This window comes from Oryctolagus cuniculus, chromosome 7 (assembly GCF_964237555.1).
Source record: "Oryctolagus cuniculus chromosome 7, mOryCun1.1, whole genome shotgun sequence".
NCBI classification, from domain to species: domain Eukaryota; kingdom Metazoa; phylum Chordata; class Mammalia; order Lagomorpha; family Leporidae; genus Oryctolagus; species Oryctolagus cuniculus.
Window position 1 is genome coordinate 83689791 of NC_091438.1, and position 26495 is coordinate 83716285.

A 26495-nucleotide genomic window follows, 5' to 3' on the forward strand; every position below is an offset into this window, starting at 1 on the left:
TACAAAGTGCTTACTGTGGTGCCTGGCATATGAGAAGTACCATGCAACCTAGAACCTCAATTCTAGAAACAATTCTGCAAAATTTCTAGCCAAATGTCTAAGTTCAATGTAACACACCTTTTCAGAAGCATATAAATGGAAACTAATTCCATCAGTCCATCACTAAAAACCATGCAAGTAAATGATGGCATATCTGTGTGGCTAAACAGTTTATAGTCCAAGAATGAAGTGCAGGGGCCAGCACTGTTGCACAGCAGGTTAAGCCACAGCCTGCATTGCCAGCATCCCAAAAGTTCAAGTCCCAGCTGTTCCACTTCCAATCTAGCTCCCTGCTAATGCACCTGGGAAAGCAATGGAAGATGGTCCAAGTGCCTTGGGACCCTGTCACCCACATGGGAGACACATATGGAGTTACAGGGCCCTAGTTTTGGCCTGGCCCAATCTCAGGCTTTGCAACCATTTGGGGAGTGAACCAGCAGATGGAAGATTCCTCTCTCTGTCTCTCTCCCTCCCCCTTTCAAATAAATGAATAAATCTTAGAAAAACAATTAAGTGAACCCCAAGAACTACATATTGTTGAGTATAGGAAGTAAAATAGAAAATTAAAGTGGTCAGCTAAGTTATAAAATAGAATGTTCAGTTTAATCGCATTATTTTAAGAGCAAACTGTGTCTGTGTCTAAGGAGACACAAATCACATCTAACAGTGATCACATCTGAGAATTGAAACTGGAGCTAGGTGAAGAGATTTTCATTTATGTTTTAAATGGTTAAATGTATTTATTTATTTTCATTTTATTTGAAAAGTAGAAAGATGGACAGATAGTGAGCTTCTATCTGCTGGTTCACTCTCCAAACTACCAGGGATCGGTCAGGCCAAAACCAGGAGCCTAGAACTCAATCCAGATCTCCCACAAGGGTGGAAAGGACGCAGATACTTGGTCCATCACCTGCAGTCTCCCAGGGTGTGCATTAGCAGGAAGCTGGAGCGGAAGCAGAAAAGTTGGGACTTGGACCCAGACACTCTGATACGAGATGCAAGGCCTTCCAGGGAGCACCACCACCACTGTGCCAAGTGCCCATCTACACCTCTGTTGTTTAGACCTTTGAAAGTCAACTTGAATCACTTTTGTAATTAAAAAGATTTGCAGTCATTAGTCTGAGCATAGTTTAAATATCCTCAGATTTGCAATCATTACTCTGAGCATAGTTTAGATTTATTCTCCCCACCCCTTCTCTCTCTCCTCTTCTCTCTCTCTCTCAAGATTCAGAATCATAGCCATGGGCGGATGCTACTGTTATCACTGACATAGATGACCAGCCGGGAAATGAGATTGCATGAATAGTCCATTTAATTAAATGCTTTGGCCACTTGGATCTCTGTGAGCATAAAATGTGGAAACACTTAGGAAATAAGCTTTCGTCGTACAGTAAACAGGAGTAATGAGAGCTGGTCTGTCAGAGATTTAAGCCTGCCTGATCCCAAGAAAAAACAGGCCTAAAATATTTCAATTGTGAGGTTATATTAAAAATCACATTCTCAAACTGTGAAGCCAAGCAAATCAGTTATTTTAGTTTATTGTCTTAAGGATAGCACAGTGTAATATTTGAAAGAGAACCAAAAGCAGGCTGTGCGTTCTCAGCAGCCAATATTTTCTTCTAATACCGATATTTTCACTTGCCAAATTATCTTCAAAGATATTGCCTGGCCAAAGTACTTCTGCAATAAAAGGACCTCTGTGGTAGTTGCCGGAATTGGGGAACGTCAAGGTTGAAGGAGACCTTGGCTGTGACCCAGCTCAGCTTCTTAATTGCAGGGAAGAGGACACCCAGTTCTGAAAAGGTCATGGGACTTTGTAAGAACAAAACCAACCTCCAGCTCAGGTCCACTGACCACCAGTATGAAGCGCCATCTAATACAGCACTTCCCTAGTGCTTTTCGTGTATTGATGTAGCAGTGAAAACAAACACCCAGTAAGAAAATAAATGCAATATCAAGTAAAGGGCGCAGAAGTTCCCCGTGAAGAGTTTCCTCTGAATCCCTGTACTCCAAATCCCAGTTCTTCCCCTCACTCAGAACCAGTTTTGGCAGCATGTTTGATAGTCTTTCAGAGCCGCTTAGGAATTTCTAAACAAGTGTCTATGTAGGGCTGTGTGCATGTGTGCAGCATATTACATATATATATATAAGCAACATTCTGTTGAGTTTGTTTTCACATATAAATTATTGCATGTCAATATATATCAATTTTCTCCCATTCTTCTTAGAGGTCACATAGTATTTCATTGCCTAATGCGTCACAGTTTATTTCATTAGTGCCCAGCTGAGAGCTACTAGATCACATGCAGTCTGCTGGTGTCCGAATATTCTCGTACCTACATGTTTGAGCACTTACGCAAGAACATTCATAATTACACGTTCTTACACATGCAATTATTTAACCAAAAGGGATGAACACACTTTTGATGAACATTACCAAATTTTTCTCTAAAGAGTTAATAGAAATTTACCTTTCCAGGGGCTGGATGTTGTGGAGAAGCGAGTTCAGCTGACAAAAGCTGATTTGAACCCAGATATTCTGCCTCCTATCCAGCTCCCTGCTAATGCACTTGGGAATAGCATGTGATGGCTCAAGTACTTCAGTTCCTGCCATTCACTAGGGAGACCCAGATGGGACTCCTGCCTTCAGCATGGCCCAGCTTAGGCTGTTGTGGGCATTTAAGGAGTGAACCAGTGAACGCAATCTCTCGCTCTCGCTCTCGCTCTCGCTCTCGCTCTCGCTCTTTCTCTGTCTTTCAATTGAATAAAATCAATAGACCTTAAAAAAATTACACTTCCACTAAAAAGGTGAAAAGCTTAGCATTTACTTTAAATTACGCATAGAATAGTCTTTTTAAAAATGTTTGTGGGTTTTTTCTCACCTAGAAATAGGTGAGTTTCTGGGAGACAGAAACCGCAGCCTGTGCCACTTGATTTCCCCACTCAGGCTGTTCATACAGCCTTTCATTCTACAAATACTGAGTGGCCAGGAGTGTGCTGAAGAATGAAATACAAAAATAGAGTTCTGTTTCCCATAATGTCAAACCAGTTATTTCTGATTAACCACTCTGCTGATAAAAAGTAAAATAAAACCAGAAAAAACACTTTTAAACACCTGTGCCTTGGAGCTGGCATTGTGGTCTAGTGGGTTAATATGCTACTTGTGACACCAGAATCCCATAGTGGAGTGCTAGTTTGAGTCCTGGCTGTTCTGCTTCCAATCCAACTTCCTGCTAATGTGCCTGAGGAGGCGACAGAATGAGGCCCAGGCCTGGCTGCTGTGGCCATTTGGAAAGTGAACCTGTAGATGGAAGATGTCTCTTCCTTCTCTCTGTCATTCTGCCTTTCAAATAAATAAGTCTTTAAAACAAAACAAAACCTGTGCCTCCCAAAAAAGCACCATAGAACTAGAAATTGCCCAAAATCTGGGAGGAAATGGAAATCCTGTATTTAAATCTGCTTTGCCCTAATGACATTTGCCTATCTGTGAGAAATAATTACGTAAATGCATTTGCTTTTTGGAATCTTTCAGGGCAGTAGGAACAATATTCAAAACTCAGAGTCCACTGAGGTTTAGAACTCAGGTAATCTACCTGCCACGGTAATGCAAAATGCAGAATCCAGCAAACTTACCATTTAATGGTAACAGCAAACTAAAAGTAAATAAGCCCTTCAAGAGGTTTGCAGTCCAGCTTCTCATAATCTGGCTCATTTATAAAACCTTAAACTTGGATTAAGATAGACCTGCATTGTTAGTATCCTCAGATTCATGGTAGAAACAAATTAAAATACCATGATGTAGGACACACTGTTATTGTATGCCTCAAAGTACTCCTAAAAAGAATTTACCTAATATATCATGCAGCAAACAAAGAAAATGAGGTATGTGGTAAACCAGACATCAAGAACAAGAACTAGCTGAAAGAAGACATTAGGAATAGAACAAAATGTACTTCACACCTTGGAATTATCAGATTCTGATTGAAAAATAACTGTGCCTATCAAATCAGAGAAGAAAGAAAAATTGAGCCTCAAAATCTCAAGGAAATCTGGAGGAAGAAAGAAAGAGACATAGTTTTGAAAAGGAAAAATATAATAACAAATTAAGAATCAATTAAATAATTAATTTTAATTAATAACTAATTTTCAGATTAGACATAGTTGAACAGAGAATTAGTGAATAGGAAAACAGGTCAGAATAAACTTACCACAATGTAGCAGAAAGAAAAAATAGAGACAATATAGCAGAGAGGATAGGAAGAAGTCCTATTCAGAGCAATAAAATCAGACAAAGAAACAAAGCCCATCCAAATTACAAAAGAGGAGGTCAAATTGTTAATGTTTGCAAAAGAAATTATCTTTTTCTAAAAAAAAAAAGTATTTATTTTAAAGGTGAAGTTACAGAGAGAGGGAGAAAGACAGAGAAAGTGACAGAAAGAGAACTTTCATCTGCTGGTTCACTCTGCAAATGACAAAACCAACCAGGGCTGGGCTTGGTGGAAACCAGGAACCAGGAGTTTCATCTGGATCTCTATGTGGGTGCAGGGGCCCAAGTACTTGGGCTATCCCCTGCTGCTTTCCCAGGCACTTTAGCAAAGAGCTGGATGGGAAGTGGAGTATCTGAGACTTGATCCTATGCCCTTATGGGATGCCAGCATTGCAGGTGGTGACTTTACCTGCTATGCAACAATGCTGGTCCCAAAGAAATTATCTTCTGTATAAAGACTCAAAGACTCCAGCAAAAACATACTAGAATAAATTTAGCAAAGTTGCAGGACACATAATAAATATTTTTTAAAAAATAGTAGCATTGTTATATGTCAATAGAAAATCATCTGGAAAAGGAATCAAGAAAGCAATTCCAGGGGCCAATGTTATAGCACAGCAGGGTAAGATGCTGTTCGTGATGCTGGCATTCCACATTGGAGTGCCAATTCACATTCTGACTACTCAGCTTCCAAACCACTTTCCTGCTAATGTCCTTGAGAAGGCAGTGGAAAATGGCCCAGATACTTGGGCTCTGCCACCCATGTAGGAGACCAGGATGGAAATGTGGATCCTGGATTTGGCCAAGCCCAGCTGTGGCTGTTATGGACATCTGGGAAGTGAATCAGTGGACGGAAGATCTCTCTCTCTCTCTCTATCTCCCTCTCTATATATATCTATCTCTCCCACCTTTATCTCTTTCTCTCCTTCCCTGCAACTATCAAATAATAAATAAATCTTTAAATTTTTTTTAAATTTTAAAAAACAAAGCAATTTTACTTATAATAGCTGCACAAAAGATTAATCTGAAAGAAATGGAAGCAGATACACACAATAAAATGGAAGGATACCCCATGTTCATGGATTAAAAGAATATATATAAAATATATTTAATGTCCATATTACTCAAAGTGATTTGCATATTCAAAACAATCCCTAATCAAATACCACAGACTTTCCTCACAGAATTAGAAAGAACAATCTTAAAATTCATATGTAACCACAAAAAAATTTCAAAGCAATCTTGAGCTTAAAGAATAAAGCAGAAGGGATTGAACTACTTGATTTCAAAATATATCACAAAACTACACTAATCAAAACAACATGGTTTTGGCATAAAAAAAGACATTTAGATCAATGGAAGAGAATACAGAGCCTAGAAATTAACCCATGCATCTACAGCCAACTGACCTTTGACAAAGGTGCTATGAACACACACTGCAGAAAGGACAATCTCTTCAATAAGTAATCAGAGGAAAACTGGGTATCCATGTGCAGAATGAAATTAGATCCTTATCTCTCACATAAAAATCAACTCAAAATGATTAAAGATAAATGTAAGACCTAAAATTATGAAAGTACTAGAACAAAGTTTAGGTGAAATGCTTCAGTACATTGGAATAGACAAAGATTTTTCAAATATATCCTAAAAGCACAAAAAACAAAAGCAAAACCAGACAAATGGGATTATATCAAGCAAGAATGATTTCTGCATAGTAAGGGAAGCAACCAATAGAGTGAAGAGACATTTTACACAATGGAATAAAATATTCCAAATTATTTTTGTACATCAAGGAATTAATATCCAGAATATACAAGATCCTCAAACAACTCAATAGCAAAATATTATTGGATTTAAAAATGGATAATAGGGGTAGACATTTGGCACAGTTGTTAAGTCACTGCATAAGATGCCCACATCCCAAATCAGAGTGCCTAGTTTGAGTCCCAGCTACTTTATTTCCAATCCAGCTTCCTGCTTATGCATACTCTAGGAGAGATAATGTGATCACTAAAGTACTGGTATCCCTGCCTCCACTGTAGGATAACTGGATTGAGTTCAAGACTCCATCTTCTGCTGGCCCAGGCCCAGCTGTTGTGGCATTGGGGAGTTAATTACCACATGGAAAATCTCTCTGTGATCTGTGTCTCTGACTCTCTCTCCCTCTTTGCCTTTCAAAAATAAACAACATTTTTAAAAATAGACATTTCTCAAAAGAATACATAAAAATAGACAATAGTTATATATAATAACTGCAATGACCTAAGAATGGCTATTATCAAAAAGACAAAAGATAGCAAGCAGTAGTGAGGAAGCAGAGTAAATTAGGATAGCCAACAATACAGAGGTTTCTTAAACAATTAAAAATAGAACTACTATGTGATCTAGCAAACCCTCTACTGAGTACGTATCCAAAGGAAATGAAGTCAGTATGTCAAAGAGACATTTGCACTCTCATGTTTGTTGTAGCACTACTCACAATAGCCAAGAAATGGATACAACCTAAGTGTTCCTCAGCTGATGAATAGATGAAGAAAGTTGGTATATATACATAACTGAATATTATTCAATCATCAAAACGATGAAACCCTGTCTTTGTGAGATTGTGGATGGAACTACAGGTCATTATGTCAAGTGAAATAAGCCAGACCCAGAAAAATAGATACCACATGATCTTGCTCCTATATAGAATCTAAAGAAATTGATTTCATAGAAGTTGAAGATATAGTAGTGGTTACCAGAGCCTAGGAAGTATATGGGGTGGGGAGTGATAGAGAAAGGCTGATGAAGGGATACTAAAGTATCGTTAGGAGAAATAAGTTCTGGTGTGTTATTGCATAGTAGGGTGATTATAGATGATGATAATGTACTACATATTTCAAAAAGGCTAAAAGAAAGAATTTTGACCATTTCACTACAAAGAAATAATAATTTTCAGGATATAAATGTTTTCTCTAATTTGAACAAAAAAATGTGTTGAAATCTCATATGGTATTCTATAAATATGTGTGTTTCATGTATGAATTTAAAACATAAAAATTTTAAAGAAATAAAATAAAATTCACATCAATAAGTCAAAACAAAGCAGAATAAAGAAATCTACACTCAGCTGTAGCATTATGATGTTACAGAAAATGAATATGAAAAATCATTTTAAAAAAAAGGCAGTAGGAGAAAAAAGACAGATGTATTGCTTCAAAGGAGCAATAGTTACATTTCTAAATCACAAAAATGAAAACCGAAGGAAAGAGAATATAGTTTCAATGTTCTCATAGGAAACAGAAATCGCCAATGGAATTTTATACCCAGAAAAATATACTTCAAGCATGAAAAATACAAACATTTTCAAACAAACAAAAACTGAGATAATTCACAACCAACAGACCAGGCTAAATAATCAGACATATGGGAAAGAGTAAGAACTTAAAAAGTAAATATGTGGGTAAACATAAACATTGACTTCAAAGACTATAACATGAATGTCTTAGAGTTTTTAAATACATAGAATTAAAATTCATGGCAACTTCATGCTGACAACTATCAGTTGGGAGGATTTAGTTAAATTAGTCCAAGGTTCTTGTATTTTTTCCAGAAAAAGAGTAAAAGTGTTGATAAGCATTAGACTTTGCTAAGCAATGGCAGCATGTTATAATTTCTATGGTAGCCACTAAAAGAATAGAAAACAGTATATGATTTCCAAAGCAAGAGAGAAAAAAACAGATGATAAAGGAAAAAAAAATCAGTGCAAAACAAGTAAAGAAATGTGAGAAAAAGAAACATGGGCCTGGGGCTGGCATTGTGGCGTAGGAGGCTAAGCCTCCTGTGTGCTTAGTTCCCTTATGGGTGCTGGTTCAAGTCCTGGCTGCTCCACTTCCAATCCAGCTCTCTGCTATGGCCTGGGAAAGCAGTAGAAGATGGCCCAAGTCCTTGGGCCCCTGCACCTACTTGGCAGACTCAGAGGAAGCTCCTGGATCCTGGCTTCAGATCAGCCCAGCTCCAGCCACTGTGGCCATTTGGGGAATGAACCAGCAGATGAAAGACCTCTCTGTCTTCTGTTTCTCCCTCTTTCTATCTCTACCTCTCAAATTTTTGGCTCTACTTCTCAAATAAATAGATAAATAAAATCTTAAAAAAAAAAGAAATATAGGTCTGGTGGTTCAAAAGGGGAGTTGAATAGTGAAAAACGGCAGCTGAGGCATATCCTCCACCAGTCATCTCCGCAGAGAAACACCAATTTAAATCACTATTTATGCACCAATCCACGTTAACAAGGGCTGGGGAGGCCAGGTGAAAGACCATGGTGCCTGGTTTCAATAGAATAATAAGAAAAGGTGCATCAAATAAGGTATAAAGGAAAAGGTTACCTAAGTCATTCCTCCTCTGACTCCAAGCAGAGCAGCATAGAGAGAAATGTCTCCTGCTTGGAGGAGAAAGGAAGAATTAAGTTCAGGCATCAGTACCAAGTTCACTACCAGGCCCACCCCAGTGAAACATAGTGCTGGGCAGAACTCCATGATCTCTGCCCTTAGACCAGCACCCTTGGAATGAACCTGTAGAACAACATTAGCCAGGTAGCCAAGGGACTGATTCCACCATTCCTCCCCCAACCTTGGGCCGCACAGAAAGGAAGAAAGCCCCAGCCACCAAAGAGTGGGACAGAAAAGTGAGCACATGGCTAGATTTTTCAGAGCAAGGTGATGCATGATAGGTTTATAAAGAAGGGAACTAAGCACACAGCATTTACCAATCTGTCCCTAAAGAGCAACCCTGCACCAAGAAGGACTTGGCTTCGTAGCAAAAGGGTAAGTAGGAGGGTACCAATACGCTCCACTCAAACCCATCTTGCATTTCTATCCACCTGGGGCCTGTGAAACAGCTATGCCAAGCAACTCTATAGACCCATCCCTGTGAATCAACCAGGAGGCCCTATCCATACTCTCATAACCTTAGGAAGATCCTAGGTGGCACATGCTGATTGACTGGGATTGCAGTGGCCCTAAAGAAAATATCTTGGCAGCCCCATTCATCCTTCTGCTGCCCTGGAAGCAGCCAACGGGCCTCATCCATGCACTAAGCCTGGAGAAGCAACGAGACTGCCTGCTTTGAGCAGCTCAACCCACAGAGATCCAGCAAAGCAGCTAAGAGGCCCCACCCACCCACTCACATTCCCAGAAAGCAACTGTCCAGGCTTCCTTGAATAAGTTGGCCCACTGAAGCCACTGGAAAGCAACTAGATGGCCCCCACTCACCCTCCTGTTGCTCCAAGAACCAGTTGAACAGAGCACGCTCAGTGGCTCAGCCCACTGAAGCCCTGGGCACAGACTCTTGTCTCCACCACACCCAGCCTTGGCACTAGGAAGTAATCTGACAGACTTCCCTTCAAGGCATGGCTAGCAGAGTCCCTGAGTTTTTTCCTTTAAGATTTATTTATTTATTTCAAGGCAGAGTTACAGAGAGAGAGGGAGAGACAGAGAGAAAGTCTTCCATCTGCTGGTTCACCCCTCCCCCACAAATGGCTGCATCAGCCAGGACTGGGCCAGGCTGAAGCCAAGAGCCAGGAGCTTTATCCAGGTCTTGCACATGGGTGCAGGAGCCCAAGGTCTTGGGCTATCCTCCACTGCCTTCCCAGGTACATTAGCAGCGAGCTGGACTAGAAGTGGAGCTGTCAGGATTCGAACTGGCACCCGTATGGGATGTTGGTGCTGCAGGGAGCAGCTTAACCCACTTCATCACAGTGCTGGCCACAGTCCCTGAGATTTTACCTGTGCAGGCCTTAAACACTGACAGGTGCTCTGACTGGGCACACTAGTGCAAGTTGGCCCCTATGTGGCCCTCAGACACTGAGAGCCAGCCCACCCTGGTGCCAGGTATGCTGCACTGCACCCACCTAGCCCTCATACAACCCATGGAAGCTGGCAGGCACCCCGCACTCACAGCCAGAGCTGCCAGTGAATCTACCCTGCACTCCCTAAAAGCTGAGTCCCAATTAGTGCTGCAAGCTCTGTATGCTAGGCCGCTGAGATACCCACAGTCATTGCCCATTTTCATGGCAACTGAAGAAGTTACACAGACACTAACTACAATGAAATACCCACCTGGAACCAAGCCCAACACAACCTAACCAACCAACACTTTGGGATATGTGGTCAGCAAAAAGTGTTTTACTATGAAAACTACACTATAAAATTAGTAGAAGCAACTGACCTCCCAAATGCACAAAAATCAATGCAAGTGCATCAGAAGCATGAGAAAATAGGTAACATGAGACTTCTACAGGAAAACAATAACTCTAGTAACAGACCACAGAGAGAAATCAACAAATGGCCTGACAGAGAATTCAAAACAATGATTTTAAGGAAACTTAAATGTGATACAAGAGAATGCAGACAATGTATGAATGAATGAGAAATTCATCAAAGAGATAGATATCATTATAAACAGAAATCCTGGAGCTTGAGGCCAGCGCTATGGCTCAGCAGGTTAAAACTCTGGCCTGAAGCACCAGCATCTCATATGGGCACCAGTTTGAGATCCAGCTGTTAGACTTCCCATCTAGCTCTCTGCTGTGGCCTGGGAAAGCAGTAGAAGATGGCCCAAGTCCTTGGGCCCCTGCACCCATGTGGGAGAACCGGTGGAAACGCCTGGCTCCTGGCTTGGATCAGCGCAGCTCTGGCTGTTGTGGCCAATTGGGGAGTGAGCCAGTGGATAGAGGACCTCTCTCTCTCTCTCTCTCTCTCTCTCTGCCTCTCCTCTCTCTATGTAATTCTGACTTTCAAATAAATAAATAAATCTTTAAAAAATAAACAAATCCTGGAGCTAAGGAACTCAATAAATAAAATAAAAAATAAAGTTGAAAATCTCAGCAATTCAATTAAGCAGGCAGAAGATTTCTCAAGCTTGAGGACAGGGCTTCTGAAATAACCCAATCAGATAAGGAAGGAAGGAGGGAAGGAAGGAAAAATAAGGAAACCAATAAAAAAGAATTAAGAAAATCTTCAAGATGTATGGGACACCACTAAGCAAACAAATATTTGCATAATTTAGTTTTCCAGGAGAAGAGATGGAAAAGGCATAGAAAACCTATTCAATGAAACAATTGCTGAAAGTTTTCTAAATCTCGTGAAAGACACAGATATCCAAGTCCAGGAACCCAGAGGATCCCTAATATATTTAGCCAACAAAGATACTCTTCAAGGCATAATAAAGGCAAACTGTCAAAATTCCATGACAAAGAATCCTGAAAACAGCAAGTCAAGTCACTTAAAGGAATTCCCACATAAGCCTTTTGAGTTGAACCTTACAGGCCAGGAAAGAATGGGATGAAATATTTAAAGAACTGAGAGAAAAAGTTGCCAACCAAGAATCCTATCTATACCAAATCCATCCTTCAGAAATCAAGGAAGACTACAGACTTTTCATGACGAGTAAAAATGGAAGAAATTCATCACCATCAGGCTAGACCTACAAAAATGGCTCAAGGGGGTCCTATGTTAGAAGAAAAAGGATGGTATCTAAACTCAACAGAAGAGAAGATCCACAAAAGAGAAACAGAAGAAATCATATGGCTCCTATTTTATTCTTAATTATGGCATATTTGATATGCTATACATTTAGCTAAGGGTCTTTCAACCTGCATTAATTAGGACTAAAGTTCTGTGGATACTTTTTCTTGTACTCATTAGGTTTGGATAGCCTGATTATGTTGGCCTATGAAAATTAGTTAGAAAGCCTTTGATCTTTATCTATTTTCTGAAGGATATAATCTTGTGCTCTTATTTTTTCTGTAAATGCTTAGTAGAAATTGCCAATGAATCTGTATAGGCTTTTAGCTAACTCTTGGAGATTATTTTAATAAATTCAATTTGTATTTTTTTAAAAGATTTAAATTATGTTCATTTGAAAGAGAGAGAGTGAGAGACAGAGAGAGAAAGAAATCTCTCATCCACTGGTTCACTCCCAAAATGACTGCAAAGGCCAGTTCTGGGCCGGGCTGCATCCAGGAGCCTAGAACTCCATTAACAATAATGTGTATGTTCAAAATATCCAGAATAGAGGATTTTTAATGTTCTCACCACCAAAAAGTGATAAATGTTTGTTCTCTAAACTGATCATTATGCAATCTATACACGTATTGAAATATCACAACAATGTGCCCTGTAAATATGCATAATTATATCAATAAAAATAAATAATTTTTAGATTTTTTATTATTTATTTATCTTATTTGAAAAGCAGAGACACAAGATAGACAGGCAGGTAGACAGACACAGATCTCTCCTCCATTGATTCAGACTCTGAAGACCTGCAACAATTAGGGCAGCAGAGTGAAGACAGGAGCCCAGAACTCTCCCACATGGGTGACAGGGACTGAGGTAACTAAGCCATCATCTGCTGCCTCCAAGGGTGCACATTAATTAGCAGGCAGCTGGGGTGTAGAATGGAGCTGAGACTCAAACCCAAGCACTCTGATATGGGAGACACTCATCCCAAGTGACACCCTAACTGCTCTGTCAAGAGCCCATCCTCAGGTTTTTTTTTTTTTTTTTTTTAAGAACAAAATAAGATGGTATATTCTTAGTCCAAGCACACCAGTAATTACATTAAGTGTAAATGGCCTAAATGTTACATTAAAATATAAAGATTGTTAGGACAGCTAATAAAAAGAAGTTGCATTACATGTCACTTACAGGAGACATACCTAAAATATAATGGTACAGAAAAATTGAAAGTGAAACGATAAAAAATATTATACAAGAAGTCATCAAAGGAAAAAGTATCATATGCCTGCTGATATCAGACTACATAAACTTCAAGTAATGCTTTGGTCATCAAAATTTTGTGTTGAGGGAGAAAATAAAAATTTATAAATGTAAATGAGGTAGGATTCCATATCTTTAATACAGTGTTATAAGTCCTTGGAAAAGTATGTAGGAAATGTTTTAATGGCACACAAATAAGGAAGGCAGTGTATTAATAATGCCCAATAGTTACAGGCAGCTCCTTAGGGGATCTGGTATTCTATCGGAACTTTTATGTCTTAACTTACTGAGGAGTTCTGAGTGAGAAGAGGACACTCCATGCAAAGGAAACAGTATGCACAAAGGAGGTGTTCATAAACACTGGTTGACAGTATTGCTTCATTTAAACACAGCGCGGACCAAAGAAGGGAGCGGTTTACCCATCTGGTCCTTATAGTGGATGTTGTGATACCCTGCCCTCCTCCCTACTCATGTTCCCCGCTGTGAGAAGTGCTGCCTGCTGCTGGTTCACAGTTGAGTCTCTCTGCAAGACGTGCCCTCTGAGGGAGGAATCAGCCATACCTCGGTTATGTCCCTTCCCCAGGGGGCAACAGCGTAACGTGCAGTGACTGATCCAGTGCATGGATTCGAGGGCCCAGCCCCAAGTCTCAAGGCGAGACTGCTATGAAGGACAACCCCAGCTCTTGCTCTCCCTGTGGGTGTGCTGAGGCCCTGGCTACAGCGACCTCACAGTTCATCTTCTCCTTCTGTGCACTCTGTTTCCGCGAGTCCTCCCCAGCACACCTCCTGTACAACAATCTCCATGTTAGAGTCTGTATCTCAGAAAACTGACATGACATGACCAAGGTAGAAACAAGCCCAAGGACACTGGCTCATGGCCCAGTGTTTCCCCCAGTACCCTGCTGAAGGTGGGTAGAATTTGCTGCAAAAAATCTATGAGGCCAAAATAGATCTTAGCTGTTTTTCTGTTCTGTTGTCTCTCTCATTCTTTCTCAAACCCAAGAATCAATTCTGGTGAAGAGAGAACTCTCCCATCACTTACACTGTTCTGCAAGTAGTGAAGAGGCATGGCACTAGAAAGAAAAACCTGCTCATTGAGTATCTCTGACCTGCCAGATACATTTTCCCATAGGATCTATGCTTGAAAGTAGGTAAATGACTTAGTTCATGTTCTCACCGCTAATAAGTGACAAAATTACTGCCTAAACACAAGGTCATATATTTCTCCATCACCACAGTTGCCTAAGGGTGGAACATACAAAAATACTTCACACAGTTCATGGAAAGAAATAAAAGATACATTTATTTTGGTGCAAGAAATTTATGTATAATGAAAAAAATGCACAAATTTCAGAATTTTTGCACCAAGATAAACTTATCTTTTAATTCTATTTTCCACAAACTTTTTGAAATACCCCATGTTTGAAGTTGTCTAACCCAAACAATGAAGAATGTCAAGGGACAGGAATCAAGCCTGCTCCCTAAATGGATTAGGCCTTGCCCAGGCTGGCCCACCTCCTTAGGCATCTGGTTAGTAAGAGCTCTTTTAGTCCATCTTGCTTTCAGCCCTGAAATTGAGCTGTACTGAAGTCTTCCAATTCACCTTTGCTCTTATTTCTTGGTGAACACAAGTTCCATGTTGCTCATATCCCTGACAGCATTTTATCTAAAGGTCCTTGTTGAGGTTTGGTTCTATAGATGGATTTGACAAGTTCTTTAATAGTTTGGAGAAAAGTGAGTTCTTGACGCTAAGATAGTATTGCCAATTCCTTTCCTTCCCTCAACCCCACCCCCACAAGCACTGTGACAGCGTTGGGACTCTGGAGCCAGTCCCAGGCCCACTTGTTGTGTTTAGCAAGGTTTAGAAAATGAAAACCAGAGGCATCTCAAAGAGCATTCCGTTTGGGCTCCAGGGCAGTGCCTGGGCACTCTGCCAGAGCAGCTGGGAGCTCTGGTTAGGCACTCTGATGCAAATGCCCAGCTGGGCCCCTTCTTTCTTTATTTACCTTACAGGACTACCCACAGGGTATTTGTACTCTGTACCCCTGGAACACATGGAGACCATCATCCTCTGCAACATACACTGAGCACTGACAACACACCAGCCTGTGCAACGGGGATAGCAGGATACCATCCAGGTCAAGAGAAAGGTCCTTGCAGGTAGAGAGCTCTACATCTGAATCTTGCTTCCAAGACTAACAGCTATAGGCAAGCTACTTAACCTATAAGCCTCAGTAAACTATCCTATTCAGCAGGGATAAAGCCCACTTTATTGATGGGAAGCTTAATGACATAATGAATAGAAAGATATTAGTCCAGTGCTTGTCTCATAAGTATATGGTTCAGTAAATGGTAGTCATTATCATAGCCAAAGATTACATCTGCCAGCTCACCCCAGCAGACATAATGCTCCCTGTGCTGTTCTTTGTCCTTTAAAGCTTGGCCTCCTCACCACTCTGCTTGGTTAGCAATGCCCTGTTGTGTGGTAAGTGGCATTGCTGTAAGGTGGTCTAATGCTCAAATAGAAGGTAGACTATAGCAGCCTTTCCAGTCTATCGTCTGCCACTTGTCCTCAACTGACCAGCTCTCTGCTGATGAAGTTCACATATGCAGATGACACAGATCCTTTTGAAAGTCTATTCTCTTGAGAAAAATATGATATTTTGGTCCCAAGATTTCCTGAATCATCCAGGTATATGCCTGAATCCTCAGTGGAGGCTGGACAGAGCAAGCCCCGGTCCTGGTACACACCAACTTCCTCCGACCTTCTGCACCAAGAGGGGATGTTGAGCATGACCTCCATGCAAACCACTTCAGAAATGCTCCAAGGTGAAGCAGACTGGGAGTGCGGGTGCTCACAGCTGCTGGATTACATGGGTTGAGTTTATATCCCTGACTGTCTCAGGGCACTCTCCATCTTCCAAATATAACTCAACAATAATGCTAATGACTGCAAACAGAACCTTTGTTGTATCTCATTTATTTTTAACCCAAATTATGGAGGCTTGAAAGAATTTACTGACTGCTTGGATTTTCTGACTAATTGGGGTAACTCTATGTTATAGCCATTAAGAGATTTAAATATAGCTCTTTTTGAGCAATACTCTTTATTGGATCCCCAGTTATCCTTTAAATATCTTGGTGTGCAAGTGGATAAAATTAGAAAGAATTTGTTTGCTTTAAATTACCAACCTCTGCTTGATAAAACTATTAGCTATTTAGCTAATTGGACGGCTCTTCCATTATCATTAATTGGCAGAGTTAATACTATTAAAATGGTTGTTTTATCTAAATGTTTGTATTTATTCCAATGCTTTCCCATCAAGCCACCTAAAAATGCTCTAAAGCTTTGAATTCTGCAATTAGTTTTGTTTTATAGGCTACAGACAGAGTTAAGATTAATCTTAAAACTACAACTACTCCGGAGGGACAGAGGATTGATTCTTTATCAGAGGGTGAGTAAATGTTGGACTTCCTTGATCACTCTGTCCATTGTTCCCGCATATCCTCAACAGGGCACGCCAAAGTTCTAATGAAATTGCAGGAATTCTTGCTATTGTGCTTTATCTAATAAAAACTTTACAAGAGAGCTTTATATCCCACTCATAAGTGTATTCAACCACACAATCACTCATTCAGTCAGCAAATATTCATTGTGACTCTTTTATATGCACCAATCATTCTCCAGGATACTGTGGAAGATTTCCAGGTGAACAGAATGCAGTCTTTGCCCTGAAGAAGTTCAAATACTGAGGGTGAAGAGGGAACAGATAACTACAGGCAATGCAGTAAGTGCTGGAACAGAGAAATGAGCAGCACTCGGGGACACAGCAATGTGTGTCACTGCATCCGCCTGAGGGATCAGGACAAGTTCCCAGAGAAAGCAACATCTGAGCTGCACTGTGAAGTCTGGGCTCTCACAGGGCCCTTCCAAGATCTAAAGGAGCACCCTGAGTGTTTTCTCCAAATGAGGAACTTGATTTGTGGAATAGTTAAAATCAACTACTTGGCTAAAAGGTGACCATTTTCTCTTTGGTGGATCAGGGGAAATTCTGTAGCCTGGGGCATGTGAGTAGTGCAACAGAACAGGTACCTCCTAGCTACAAAATGGTCACCAATATGTTCATCACTGTGTTAATGCTAACTCAGAAAAAAATGTCCCCAGTGATATGCTAGTGAGTTCTCTCCTGGGCTGTGTCCTGTTCAACGTTTGTAACACTTGGATAAGGATATAGAGACATGCCCATTAATTTGTGAATTGTACAAATTGTGGAGAAAGACAGCCAATACACTGATACATCAATCAAGCATTTATAAAGATTGCAAGAGTCTGGAATAAAAGGTCACATACAATTAAATAGTAGAAAACAATATCCTGCCCAAATTTGTCCCATTTGTGAAAGTACAGATATTGTAGAAAAATAGAAAATGCTTCAGATTTGGAATTAAAGGCTCAAGTTCAAGTCCTAGCTTGACTGAGGGTTGGATGTGTGATTATAAGCATTACCCTAAACTTCTATAAACCTCAGTTTTCCCAACTTGATGGACCGAATATCTGTGCCTCCCCAAAATTCCTATGTTGAAATTGACTCACCAATGTGATAGTATTCAGAGGTAGGACTTTGGGGAAGTAATTAGGTCTTGAGGCTACAGCCCTCATGAATGGTATTAGCGCCCTAGGAGAAGCCAGGGAGCTTGCTTGCTCTCCTTCTTCCATGTGAGGGCACAACAAGAGGTTGTATGCCTGTCGCTTACCATGATGTTCTTCATATGGTGTCTCTAAAGAATTAGACACATTTTTAACTAAACTAAGTGGCAATGAACATGTTGATTTTCCAATTGGCTACAGTTTACTATTTTGGCTGAATCCAGTAAATATATGTACACATATATGCAATAACGAGTGAATCATTTTCATTAAAGAGTTACTCAACAGAAGCAGACTTCTGAGGCTTTGATGAGCTAAGAGTTGGATGTGATAGAGTCAAATCAATACTTCAAAAATACGTTCATTTACACATACCCTGTTCTCTGAAAATGTGGGCATGGATGTCACTAGAGTTTCATTTCAGACATTCTCTTTTTTCATCTGAAACAGAGGTGAGAAAGTACACAAGTGTTTGAGTGCTGCTGCACCATCCTATTCAGCAACTTTCATTAGTTTTTGGTGGTCTCACCTGAATCAGCTGAACAACAAGACTCTACCTCAATGACCTCAAATCTAGATCTTCTGCAGTGCCTCTCTTTTTTTCTTCAATTCCTTGTAGCTTAGAACCAAAAACAAAAGCTTTCATTGCCTTTGTGAAAGAGTGGCTAGGGAAAGGATGAAAATAAAACTATTACAGAGCAGCTCAAATGTGATTTTTCCATTTAGGTTTTTCTTGCGGAAAACAGTTCCCTTATAGTCCGGAGGGAGAGGGTTCAGAGCAATAACCGCCGTCCCAGATCTGTTTGTGTCTCTATCCAGGGTAGAAGGCCACGTCAGGCTGACAGTCCCGCTTGCTCAGCTTAGGAGATATGGGTTATAGATAAAGATGGACGGAAGAGAAGTTGCAGGAACAAGGGAGAGAACGTTGAGAGCAAATACACACTCCCTGACTCAAGAGAGAAAGCAAGGAAGCCATGCCTTTAACCTTTTGTGCTCATAGGGAAGAGTATGTTCGGTTTTGAGATTCTTTAACTGATGAGAGTTGTTTCTACTCCAAAGGTGAGGAGGGGATGGGTAACCAGGTGTGTTTGGGGTGAATCAAGTCATATTGTTTGGGAACACATTGACAAAGCCAGGGAAATTATTGGAGGATGCATTTTTCTTGAATATTTCTCAAAACGCAGTCTAGAATACACTAGGTCAAAAGATACAAATTAACAGAGCAGTTATTTTTTTTATCATCAAAGATGTTTTACTTTAACAGCCAAAACAGATGCTTTGGTTTAAGGACAAATTCAGCAAACAAATCTGACTTCCCAAAGTATGCGCTGACATATTTCAGATTTTCTTTTCTAAAATGCCATCGCTTCTCTCCTCCCAATCTCATCATGTGACAAATTCTACAGGTTGTCTTTTCTAGTTCCTGCAAGTTCCCTCTAGAACAGAGCTGGAGATTCTATGCTATTCCCCAAAGAATCGAAGCTTCCTCTGCCACGCAGCAGGAGAAAACACCTGTAAGTGACAGACAATCAAAGTTTCAGCACGTGTTCTGCTTCCAAACAGTACGAGATGGAAAGGAAGGCGAGGGACGGCATCAGAGGGAGGGGGCCAGCACAGATATACTCAACCTGGCCCTCTTGGGCTACAGGAGCGAGGGGGGCCAGATGGCAGCACCCTGTCCATTACACTGGCTTTCAGCACTGCCCCCACTGTGGAGACTGCCGGGAGCTCCTCTCCAGTCCTCAAGTGATCTGTGTCCAGGAGGACCAGGGAGCACTGCCCGTCACACTGCCTCCCTGGAAAGCTCAACCGAACTGCATCCACACACCTCCTTCACTCCTGGTCCTTCCATTCCCCACACTGTTCCCTTTGACCAGCATGTGTGTGTTCAGCCTTTAGTATGTGCCAGATTCCCTGAGAGGCCAGCATCTGATCTCTGCCTCACTCAGTCTGCCTGCACGCAGCCACACAGCGCGTAACAGAGTCTGCCAAGGACAGACGCTCTGACATTCACCCAGCATGAATGGATGTGGAAATGAATGAGCATTGCAGGACCTCCGTGATCACCAGAGGAGCTGTTTCTGAGTTGAGTCTTCACTACTCCACATGTGTGTAAATGATAGTGCATACAACATCTTCTCATGTGCAAGCTCTCCTTCTGAAACACTGATAAGTCAACTTCACAAATTACGGATGAGGAAGCTGCAGCTACAAAAAAGTAAGGTCGCACTGCAGTGGGAGGGTTTATTCAATAATGTTATCCAATGGCCAGCATACATTTGTTTTTAATATATGACTGGTTGCGTATCATAATATTGCACACTTTTAGGAGGAAGTGTAAGTACAATCAAGAGAGAACCTTGATTATTCCCCAGAAGAAGGTTGGGGAAAGAAGACGCCAAGTATCGTGGGCATATTTTGCTGATGGACAGGAGGAATCTAAGTCCCCACCTTCCCCCAGTGCCCTGAGATCAGACAGTCCTAGTTCTCAGTGTCTTTTCTAGAACATTCTTCTCAGAAGGGCCGTGGTCAGACAGAGCAGATCACGGTTGTAGTGACCACAGCATCGGGATCCAAGTCACAAACCCCAGGAAATTTGCACAAGTGTGCAGCTGACTGGGCATATGACTAGCTCAAGTTGGATTTCGAGGACACTTCCGGGTGTGGGTGGAGAGCAATAAGGCTGCCTTGCAGGAGGCTGTGGGGGCTGAGGAGTTATTAGTTCACAGGCCCCCATCTGAAGAGCAGCGCTGGAGGTGCTGGATATGCCACGCTTTGATGAGGCCTTCGGGGCCACAAAGCCAGTCCATGCACAGTGAAATGGGTGGGAGCTCGTCAGATGAAAGACATCTCTATAAGACATGTGGATGTGTATTTGATAATCTTTGACATATGTTTAATATTTAGATTTCCAAGATTACTCATGTTAATATCCGCTGCACATCTTACTTTTTTGCCTTTTGTGCACACTGGGAGATGTGGGTTTGGACACATTTCAAGCCAGATTTGTTCCTGTTGCTTTATTGCTGCTAACCACAGGGTCACTAAAATGGGAAAATCATCTGCTGCTTCCTCTACTGAACTTAGAATTCAAAACTTGCACTTGTTTTTCTAAAAGAAAAAGAGGAAAGAAACAGGCAAGTGAATAATGAATGCAGTAAAAATAAATGTGTGTTTCTGGGCCCAATTTAATTTTTCTTAAATGACAGTGTTGTTAATGCTATGAAATATTTTCTCTGATAAATGTGAGTTAGCTAATTTGCATGAATGGCTAGTCTGTCATTTTTTGAGTCTGTTGAGTTATGGGTTTTTAAAAATGGGTTCTTTTCTGCACAGCTTTTAATCCATTGTTATTATATGTGATCACCGAGCTTTCCTAATGACACATTGAAAACATGAGTTTCATCTCTTTAAAAAAATAGAAATTAATTTTGAAGAGGTAATTTATGCAATAATGAAGTTATTTAGATAAATGTATTTATAAGGAAAAACCATTTACCCATTATTTAGTATTCCTTTTTAATGTAAAAAAATCTATTTTCTGCCAAAGTCTCAATCACAAAAAATGTGGGAAATTAAAATTAGGCCTGCTAGGGGTGCCCCTCCATGCTTAAGCTTCAGTAATTTCCCTAAGACCGAGAAGGGGACAAAAGAGGGGAAGAAAAAAAAGGTGTTCTGCAAAACCACCCTTGTGCACCCACGAAACAATAAGCTGAGGAGCTAAATAAAGTCACTGGATTCTGAACCTTGCATTTTGTTCCGTTCATGCAAGTTAAATCATGATCATGATAATGGTACCCAGAAAGTGCTCTCGGCGGCCTCAGTTTGAACAGAGCAAGTAAAAGAGGAACGGACGGACGCGCCAAAGGCAGGAAGGAAGCAGCACCCCACCTTCGTTTTCTTTCTTAAGTTAAACTCCAAGCCCTCTGAAGCCATAAAGGAGATGCCTATCCCTCAGAACTGCCCGACCACACATCAACAACATTTGCCCTTGCTATGCACCTGTGGCTAAGGGACCACATATGAACTAGTAATCCATAAGGCAACTGCTTCACCGTGGTCCTGGAGTTTGCTTCAGCCAAAAGCAAAGAGAGCTAACACTCAAGTGTCTACAAATCTGAAACCAAATCCCCTGTGGCCACCCGGCTGCTCCATCCCCTCCAGACAGTATGTCCCACATGTTGGCTGTTATCAACGTATTTACAATACAGGGGAAGGAAGACCCACTTTACAGCCCTATTTTGAGGAGAGGTGATAACAGCATGTATAACTCCAAACAGAACACATGCTATTTGAGTACCTGCTACTCCTCCTATTACCCCCGCCATCATTCTTAAAATGATCTTCATTAGCATGTAAACTATTAATGAGAGCAGGGATTCAACTTAACGGTGGGTCCCCAACACCTGGAGCAGTGCCTCGGTATGGAACAGACTACCCAGTGCTCCTCTCCTAGTAGCACTGAGGAGCATCTAGACCATCTCCAGTGTTTGTTCTTTTCTTGTAAGTCTTTAATTTCTTTAATTTTTTAAAGATTATTTATTTATGTATTTATTTGAAAGAGTTACACAGAGAGAAGGGGGGGGAGAGAGAGAGAGAGAGAGAGGTTTTCCATCCACTTGTTCACTCCCCAACTGGCCGAAACGGCTGGAGCTGCGCTGATCCGAAGCCAAGACCCAGGAGCTTCCTCCAGGTCCCCCACAAGGGTGCAGGGCCCCAAGGACTTGGGCCATCTTCTACTGCTTTCCCAGGCCATAGCAGAGAGCTGGATCAGAAGAGGAGCAGCTGGGTCTCGATCCAGCGCCCATATGGGATGCCAGAGCTTCAGGTCAAGGCATTAACCTGCTGCACCACAGCGCCAATGCCAAACCTTTAATTTCAAAACAAATTCCCACTCAAGACTAGAGCATTCTGGATGGGTCAGTTGTGGTGCAGGGGGTTCAGCCATGGTTTGGGATGCTCTTATCCCAGATCGGAGTGCTGGTTCAAGTCCCAGCTAATCCACTTCAGATCCAGTTTCCCGCTAACGCATCTGAGAAGACCAAAGATGACAGTCCAATATTTGATTCCTGCCACCCATGTTGGAGATCTGGATTGAGTCCCTGGCTTCTGGCTTTGTTTTGGCCCAGCCTTAGCTGTTGCAGATATTTGGGGAATGAACCAGTATATGGAAGACTCTCTCACTCTCACTCTCTCTCTGTCAATCTGCCTTTCAAATAAATAAATCCTTTTTAAAAAACTAAAACATTCTGTGAATGTTGTGACTAGTTTGATTGCACCGCCTGTTCAAAACAGTTATCATTCAAGGGCAAGCTCTGGAATCACTGGACCTGAGATCCAATATCCCTCTGATTTTTGTGGCTGTATATGTCACTGTGGAAACTGAAATTTTCTGAGCTCCAATCTATTTACCTATCAAATGAAGAACAAAGATAGAATATGGCTTACTCACTCCAACTGCACTGTTTGAGGACCAATTGGGATAATACAGATAGTTAAAACATGGGACAATGTTTAGCATACTACAAACATTATATATAATAAATAGTACTTATCGTTATCTACCAGTGCACTTGAATGCCTTACTGATCTCTGGACACAAGTACTGTGTAGACCTAGACCAGGGGTAAGCAAATGCAACCAGTGGATTTTATACATAGTATATTACCCAGACACATGTTTTAAAAACATCAATATGATGCCCTAAATATAATATAGAGGAGAAATGCAAAGAAATTATTTGATAATTAACTTACATTTGAAGTTGTACACTTGGGTCGGGCATTCTGTACTTAAGATGCTTGAGACTACACTTCCTATAATGGAAAGCCTGGGTTTGAGTTCCCACTCTGCTTTCAATCCAGTTTCCTGCCAATGTGCACCGTGGGAGACAGGAGGTGATGGCTCAGACAGGGAGACCCCGATTGAGTTCTCACCTTCTAGCTTTGGCCTGGCCCAGCCTTAGCCATTACAGGAATTTGGGTATTGAAGCAGCGATGGAAGATCAATCTCTATTTTGTAATGTACATAAATAGCAAATAAATGTGTGCATTTGGAAGGCATGATAAAGTATCAAATGCTTACGTCTGTCTATCTGTGAAATCTCAGCCACAAACTCCACTCAAATATCGGAGCAACATTGCTACTGCTGCTGGTGTGACTGTCTCACTGTCCAGTTCCTGACCAAGTTCTGACTAAAACAAAATAAGATCTCCCCTTAATTCACACGGGAGTTGTCAACTTACTGAAAATTCAGTGTTTGTTAAAAATATGTAAACTGGCGTCGTGGCATAGCGGGTTAAGCCACCATCTGCAGTGCCAGCATCCCACATGGGCACCATTTCAAGTCTTGATTGCTCCACTTCCCATCCAGCTCCCTGTTGATGTGCCTGGGAAAGCAGCAGAGGATAGCCAGGGTGCTTGGGCTCCTGCACCCACGAGGGAGACTAGGAAGAAGTTCCTGGCTCCTGGCTTCCGCCTGGCCCAGCCCCAGCCATGGCGACCATTTTGGGGTGAACCAGCAGGTGGAAAATCTCTCTCCCTCTCTCTGTGTCTCTCCCTGTCTCTCTCTCTCTCTCTCTCTCTCTCTCTCTCTCTCTCTCGGTAATTCTGCCTTTCAAATAAATAAAATAAATCTTTAAAAAACATATGTAACGTGGAGTTAAGTTTCCGGCTCAGATAGTCATAAACAGATAGTTCACCTACTGTGTGCCTGGCCCGACATGCAAAGGTTGTGTGGGACGCTGCACCATCCTCCTCTGTGCGGGTCTGCCCTGTGAACAGACAGCTACCATGCTGGCCCCACTCAGCTTTGTGACGTTTGAAAAATGCTGCAGGAGTTTCCAGGGCCCTCTACAGGACGCAGTGCAGCCTCCGCGGAGAACTCCTGGTCTCACCCCTTCACAGCTGCCTGCGGGCACAGCCCTTTCAGCTCTTCTGACCACGAGAGGCCCCCCAGCCAACGGTTTGACCGAGTGATGGTCTCTAAGGCTTTGACATCCCCAGGATCCAAGGACCAAGCTTGAACAAGGCCAAAGAACCTGGCGTTACCCAGCCTTGAGGCTGTACTGAGCTCAAAAGAGAAGTTCCTGTGAGGGAAACCAGCGCCATCTTATCTGAGGTGCCTTCTTAAGCCTCTCGGGCGCCATTTCAGAAACCCAGCCTGGCTTACTGGAAGTCAGGTGACCAGCTGTCCCAACCGCAAGCCTCGACTCCACCCCCACCCTACCGGGACTCGCTGCTCCCGCTTCCTTACCTCTACAAAGCTATCTAGGACCTGTTCTCCCAGTACAGGGTGCTGTTCTCTGCGCACGGGGAGGCAGCCTGTCGGGTTTCCTCCACCCGACCATAAACCTTCTCCCCGACTGCGTGTTCGCTGTGTTTTATGGCGGCCTTTCGCTGCACAGTGCAAGGAGCCCAGGGTTCCCAGGAGCCAATCAACTAGAGTACAGAGCAGCACCGCCAGCCTTGCCCACCGCACTCAGTCCCTGCGTCATGCACTCGGTTTGCTCTGTGCACCCACTGAAGTAAAAGATGACAGTAAATCTATACCTCCGCACGTCGAATTTAGACTCTGCCACTTCCTTTCTCCATCTCGCAGCCCGCCCTGTTCTTCCCACCCCTGTGACATTCCCTCTAACACCCCCGCGGGGAAGCACCCCCACTCCAGGGCCTCCTTCCGTAACCTGTAGATGGCTCCTCCTTCCTCCCTCCCTCCCCGCCCGCCTCCGCCCGCTCCAATCCTGCTGCGCTTCTGCTTACTCTCCTCCCCCCCCCCCCCACCCCGTCGCCCTTGTCCACTTCACTCTGGGGAGGAAAGCCGAGTGGGCTCCGTGGCCGCCTCAGCTGCGTTCACGCGCCTCCTGACACCTCTAAAGACACTCTCACACCGTCCAGTTCAGTCAGGTGCGAGCTCTGTTCACACAGCACGTACCTTGGCTCCCAGGTCTTTTCTCCTGCTGCCACCTCGAATGACGTTTCTCCTTCCTTCCACCCATTAGAGTGGTGATACCCCCTTCAGCACCAGCTTAAATATCTCCTCCTCCAGGAAGCCTTCCTCCATGCTCTCTCCCTTTGAGTTCTTGCACCATTTTCATCATGAGTCTTTTCTTCTTCATCCTTTCGTGTCCCTAATGGCATCTGGCAATTTGTCACAGAGCATAATTGTCCAACACATTTTTATGAAGTCACAAGAAAGGCAAGTGATAGATTGATTCTAGTTTTGAACTGTTCAGGGAGGGGATTCCCTAGCTGCCCCTTCAGACTTACTTCCTTTCCCCCCAACTAAAGCGGAATACCCCCCACCCCCCCACCCACCCCCCCACCCCGCCGCCAAGAAACTACAGGGTCAGAGGAATACATCTCCATCTTTCATTGGCAACAGTTGTGCAAAGTAGGCATTGAACTTGGTGGCAGCCCTGAGAACATTAACTAAGACAATAATAAATTAACACAATAGTCAACGCATAGCACCCTGATGCTTTCATGTATGAATTGGAATGTGAGCATTGAGATTTTCATTTCATGGTTGAAAAGTACATGAGTTGACCCAAATACTAATTTCTGTATTTCCATCATTTACATATCATGGGTCAGTAATCATTTCTTGCCTAAATGGCTTTCCAAATGAAAAGCTGTAATATTGTAATGGTTGATCATATTTACAAACATTGCATTGTGCCACGCACTTGGTACTCTGGCTTCGCAAACAAGCAGACTCCAGTGGCTGGAAGGGCAGGGGCGATGCCAGAGAGGTGTGCACAGCTCTCTGAGGAACAGTCAT

General features: G+C 42.2%; 1 long non-coding RNA gene across 1 annotated transcript in view; it reads right to left on the reverse strand.

The window, feature by feature from the left end:
* Positions 1-26495, reverse strand: part of LOC127489896 (uncharacterized) — a 126312-nt gene that overhangs the window by 65196 nt on the left and 34621 nt on the right. The window contains exon 3 of the long non-coding RNA XR_011390594.1: positions 25647-25852. This is a non-coding gene — a long non-coding RNA (uncharacterized lncRNA). The remainder of the gene's footprint in view (positions 1-25646; positions 25853-26495) is intronic.